Below are 6,316 nucleotides of genomic sequence, written 5' to 3'. Positions count from 1 at the left end.
AAAAAAAAAAAAAAAAAAAGAATCCATCAATACTCTTAAAAATACACACATCTGTCCATAGATGGTCTTAATATGTGCCTAGGTATATAAGTTATGCAGATATCTATGAAGAAGAAACTCTACTCTGCACTATTCCGGGTGACACAGTATCCACAGTTTTGATGACATTGTCCTCTCCACACAGAGAAGAAACTATAAATAGAACCTAAGCATCATGTTCCACATATCAAGAAGGAGATACACACTATTTTTGGAATACAAATACACTTAAAGCTTTAGTAACATGACATAAAACACCTGTCAATGAGAGACATTAATTTATTCTATAGGCCGGGCACGGTGGCTCAAGCCTGTAATCCTAGCACTTTGGGAGGCTGAGACGGTGGATCACAAGGTCAGGAGATCGAGACCATCCTGGCTAACACAGTGAAACCCCGTCTCTACTAAAAACTACAAAAAACTAGCCAGGCGAGGTGGCGGCACCTGTAGTCCCAGCTACTCGGGAGGCTGAGGCAGGAGAATGGCAGGAACCCGGGAGGCGGAGCTTGCAGTGACCTGAGATCCGGCCACAGCACTCCAGCCTGGGTGACAGAGCGAGACTCTGTCTAAAAAAAAAAAAAAAAAAAATTTATTCTATAAAAATAAGAACTTTTTAAAAAGAAGTATGGCCCTTAATCCGAGATGATATAATGATGTATCAAATCAATGTCACCACCCTGAGAAAAGCCATCTCCTACCACACAATTACCCCATCATTCTCAGCAGAAGACTGTCCTCTATTAATAAAAGCTATTAACACTTTATCTAGACTTATTGACACTAATGTAACTATTTTCTACAGCATTCTATTTCATAATTTTCTATTACTGCCACGGACATCTTTCTAAAAGACAACCTGTTCATAATGCTCTTCTATAGATAATGGTTCAGTGACTCCTCCCTATCACCAACTTTAAACCCACCTCCTTGACAAAGCTTATCTGGTGTGCCTGCCAGCCTCACCAGATACCTTTCATTCCATTCTCTTCTCTCCCCTCCATGCCTGTCTAGAAGGCCTCCTTCACCTAGTTAATTCCTGCTTGTCCTGCAGGACAACTGGAACGGCTCCACTGGGAAACAGCTGGATCTTCCAAGCTCAATAGGCTGAGCTTTCCAGTATTCCCTTGTATAAACCTGTATCATGATACCCACCTTTCAGGTTTGTAAATCTTTACTTTTCTGTACCCCTTCTAGACTATGAACAAGAACCTGATGAAGGGTAGTTGCTAATATCTTGGCTGACTGTAAAGAAGCTGTTAATTGCCCCACACTGAAAAGAGGGTGAGAAGGTGACACATAAAATTTCATATAAAGTTGGTGCCATTGGAATTGGATCTCAAATAATGAACAGTAGTTTTCAGACATACAACAGAAAGAAAGGGCATTCGAAGAGAATCACATGAGCAAAAGAAATAAAAAATCACATGTTGCAGGCACGTATGTGTGTGCTGATACGTACATACATCTTTCTAATTACTGTTCTGCTGCAGTGGTGAAGGTGGAATCTATACCACCAATATAAGCCTAATCAGCCCAACTAGGCCACAAACTCATTGGGAAGAAATGGTCATTTCTATGTACCTTCCCCACAGACAATATATAGACATATACAACCTGTGTGTACCCACCCCTACCCAGCACCACCTAATACACAGGGTATAAAGAAATGACACTGAATAATCGTAATTTAAATACCTATTCGTCCAAGGAAAAAAGGTTTCTATTTGGTGAAAAACAGACATTTGAGTTAATCTGTTAGAGTCCTAGGTAATTAGGAAATTACTGGGGGAAAGAATCCTGCTACTGTATTTCCTTTGAACCAAGATTCTATCCTACAGGATGAAGTAAATCAGCCAGGGAGGGAAGCTGTAACATAAATCAGCCGACTGTCACATAAGTCTCTTTCTTTAATGTTACAAAATTTAGGGAGAGAAACCATTCAGATTACTACAAAGAAACATTTTAAATGAGCTCATTAAATGCAAATGAAAACAGAAACACTGAATAAGCACTGGGCTACAATTAAAGGCTGAAGAAACAGTAGGTAAGAAGCAATTTTCATTGATCAAAGAACTAAAAGCTAACAGAATAAAGTATTTTGCATTAAAACTGCTTTCAGGAATATGAAGCATTTCGAAGAAAGAACGCTTTTTTTCTGTATTTTTCAAAGACGCTTTGGAGGTAGGAATGGATTTACATATCTTAATACAAAGTACTTTCATTGTATCATTTTCAGGCAATGAAACTATGAGGTTTCAAAAAATGCAGACTTCAAAAACATCCTCAGAAATAGGGCCAAAATTCTAAAGGACAAAGGGTCATTTTAGAGTCTTTGGACCCAAGGAAAAACTATTATATAATTACATAAAATCTTCTATGCAAAACTTTATTAGAGCCTATTTTTGACACAATTTTACCTCATCATAAACAGAAGCTTTGGGGTACTTAGGCATAGAGCTGGTTTTCATCAACTTATTAAAATGGCAGGGCAAAGAGCAGTACACAGAATATTCAACTAGAAATATAAATTGAGACTTCAAAATTCACTGCACACAAGCTTGAAAACAAATATGCAGACGTATGGGCAAATGGTGAAGTCAGAACGCACATTCCTGATGGCAAGGGACTTTTTCTGCTGTGTTCCCTCGTTTCCCTGGCACCTAGAGCAGTTAAGGGTACATAGCAGGTGCTGAAATCACCGCATCTGCTTTTGTGAAACTAACGCATTATAAGATGAGAAGGGGAAGTTTTCTTCTAAATTAATTTGCAAAGTTAAAAGATGCTGTTCTTCATCTGTCAAGAGGGCAAAAATAAAAAATCTTTCATGGCACATGGGAGGAAATAGGCACCCTTATACACACTGAAAGGGAGGGCAGGGCCACCAAGGACAGTTGTGCAGCTTGTACACTGAAAGGCACTACACCTAGGGTGAGAGAGAGGTGGGGACTGGAGATCCAGGAGGTGTTCTGCTAGTGAAAGCTGAGTCAGTCTCGGGAAGGACGTCTTTTGGTAATTTTCAGGCCAGAGGGGCAGGGCAGCTCTTTACTACCATGTTGTATTAGTGGAGGCTTTAGATAGGTTTGTAAAATAGGGCAACTTATTTTAGAAAAATTTTGAAATACCTAGGAAAATTTTAAATCTACAAACTCTTTAACTCAAATTGTCATATGATTTTTATTTTACATATATGCTTACATGTGCAAGTAAAAAGATATGTCCACAAACATTTCTGATAACAGTTGTCTGTAAACCTGATGAGTGCTTACTTCTTGGTAAATATTTTCATTAGTGTATCCTATAAAACACTAGACAGGAACTGCTGTGGAGTGAATCTGTACATGCAGATATGTAAATTCTCAAAGAGATGCTAAGTGAAACAAGGTATAGGAGAGACTATATTCCAATGAATGGTTTTTGTCAATCGAAAATCTTCTTAAAAGTATAAGACACTGAATGTGTATTTCAATACTGACAACATTGGTGTATATATAACCATGCACTCTAATATCTGCTGTTACTCAAATACCTAAATCCAGTTCTACAGAACATTTAGAACATACCACAAATATCACCACTAACATTCCATTTTAAACACAAAGAACTGATCATTTTTTAAAAAGTCAAAATATATTTTTAATAGAGATACCAAAAATGACACTTTTCTACGTTGAATTCTTTTAAGCTTTTCTATTCTGCTTTGTATTATCTTGAAGTCCTTCTCCACACCTTCCACAAAGGCACAATTTTTAACCGACTTCAATTAAATTATGTTTCCATAGCTGCCCAGGTCAGGGCATTCAACATATCAATCGCAATCCAGGTGGGAAATATAAGGACTTATGAAACAGTCCTCATCCCAAGAAGGGAATCTTCAGTTTTGAGAAAGTAAAAGGAAGGTACATTCCATTAGCAGTTAGGTCCCAGTCAGTCCTGTTTACTCCTCTTCTACCAGGAAACCCATCTTTACGTTTCTCCAACCGGCAGAATATTATTTGCATTAAGGTTGGGGTGGGAAATTAAAGAAAAATAAAATTAAAAAGAAAAAGAAATAAGTTTTCCTGTTTTAGGCTAACTTGTCCCAGAGGCAGCAATAGGCACAGCCCAGACCCAGGAAGAGTCTTGATAATATTATCTAATGTGCTCTGGAGACTCTCCCAGCACTCCCTCAACACAGGGAGAAGAAAAACAAATTTTCCTTTGTTTTATGGAATGAGTTTATAGACTCTTGTTCTCTGTAACTAGTGATTGCCAGTATTCTGTTTTATCTAAGAAGTACAACGAAGGTCATGAGAAGCCTGAGTAGGCCTCAACTACAGCTGCCTGGGCACCATAGTGAAGGTTATAGGATAAGCCTGTGCCCAGGCAAACCTAGATAACGAACATCTGGGTTGCTTGGCAATGGTCATGTGCAATCCTGTCTTTGTCCTGCCTCTGTATCCCTGCTTTGACACCACTGTAAGTTTGCTTCAAGCTAGCTCACCTCCTTTTGTGAAGTGCGTATAGAAGTCAAGTACTGTCTTTATTCTGGGCCCAGTCTTTTGCATGTGAGTCAGCTGGGCCTGAGTGCACTCAATAAAGATTCTCCATTTCAACCTGAGGCCTCTCTCGTCCTCCTAAATCCCACAAGGTGAGTGTAACAGAGAAAGCATAGGCCTGAAAGGAGCAAGCTTTGAGAAGCACTCTTACCTTTAACAGAAAATCCCAGATATATACTATTTACATTTTGATCTCCAACTGATCACTGGATAAAGTCTATAATGTCTTTCCTGGCTCTGAAGTTTTGTCACAAAAACACAAAACCCATCACTCCAAGGCTTCCTTTTAATGGTTTTCACTTTCACCTACCTTTAGCACTGTTCACCACACCCAAATCTCAAATTGGCCATTCAGATGTTTACTGAAATGTGGCTAATGAGGCTGGGCGTGGTGGCTTATGCCTGTAATCCCAGATCTTAAGTGCCTGTCTTCATATAGCTTTACAATAAATTTGTTTCTCTTAAAATTATCTGTGCACTAGATTAAGTTAAATTAAAATAAAATGTATTTAACTGTCTTCAAAATAAGGTATAGGCTATTTTCTTCCTGTAGACTACTGATAGCACGGATTTTGGAAAATCTCTTCTACTTGGTTTTCTGATTCCGTTCAGACTTGTGCTTACAAGTGAATCTTGCGTAAATGTCACCTAAAAAGAGCTCAAGAAGACTCAAAAAATTATAATTTTTTCGTAATTTGGTTAACTTTCAAGTCATTCACCAAGTCAGACCATGCTAGAAAGGGAAGAAAGGTTGGACAACATTCTTGTTTTACCACAGAAACAAAGACAATGCCAGTTAGCTGGCTTGAGTCTCCCACTGATGGGCAGAATGTTTACATTTTAACAATAACTTCATAAATAAAAACAGATGTAGTGTTTTCAGTGCATAAAGATCATATATTTTATGAATCCACCTCTCACCTTTCTTCTGGACAACCACATCTGACTTCGAACGTACTTACTGCAATCAAAAGTGTTTTGTAAGGGACGCTCCTCAGGAATTAGCCCTAAACAAGCTCACTAAACCCTCCATCCATAACCTGGAGAAACTTCCACAATAATGAAACCCCATATAGCACTGTCTTCTAAACATATGGTGCATTTGCATTAATTTTTAGGGACAGCCCCTAAAGTAGTTTTTGGTTCAACAACCCTGGAAGAGGACCTTTGCACCTCTGCTCATCTTACATCAAGTGTTCATGAACAACTCTGATGCCACTAAATTTTGTTCACAAAATTGCACCTCGGTCATTGCGTTTTACCAAAAAAAAAAAAAAAAAAAGAATCCATCAATACTCTTAAAAATACACACATCTGTCCATAGATGGTCTTAATATGTGCCTAGGTATATAAGTTATGCAGATATCTATGAAGAAGAAACTCTACTCTGCACTATTCCGGGTGACACAGTATCCACAGTTTTGATGACATTGTCCTCTCCACACAGAGAAGAAACTATAAATAGAACCTAAGCATCATGTTCCACATATCAAGAAGGAGATACACACTATTTTTGGAATACAAATACACTTAAAGCTTTAGTAACATGACATAAAACACCTGTCAATGAGAGACATTAATTTATTCTATAGGCCGGGCACGGTGGCTCAAGCCTGTAATCCTAGCACTTTGGGAGGCTGAGACGGTGGATCACAAGGTCAGGAGATCGAGACCATCCTGGCTAACACAGTGAAACCCCGTCTCTACTAAAAACTACAAAAAACTAGCCAGGCGAGGTGGCG

At 38.6% G+C, this 6,316-nt stretch overlaps 1 protein-coding gene across 4 annotated transcripts in view; it reads right to left on the bottom strand.

Annotated features, from left to right (window-relative positions):
* Nucleotides 1-6,316, bottom strand: part of PARK2 (parkin RBR E3 ubiquitin protein ligase) — a 1,410,476-nt gene that overhangs the window by 1,403,360 nt on the left and 800 nt on the right. The gene's annotated exons all lie outside the window — the stretch shown is intronic.

This window comes from Colobus angolensis, unplaced genomic scaffold (genome assembly GCF_000951035.1).
Source record: "Colobus angolensis palliatus isolate OR3802 unplaced genomic scaffold, Cang.pa_1.0 Scaffold14, whole genome shotgun sequence".
Classification (NCBI taxonomy): domain Eukaryota; kingdom Metazoa; phylum Chordata; class Mammalia; order Primates; family Cercopithecidae; genus Colobus; species Colobus angolensis.
This window is presented reverse-complemented; position numbering and strand designations above follow the sequence as displayed.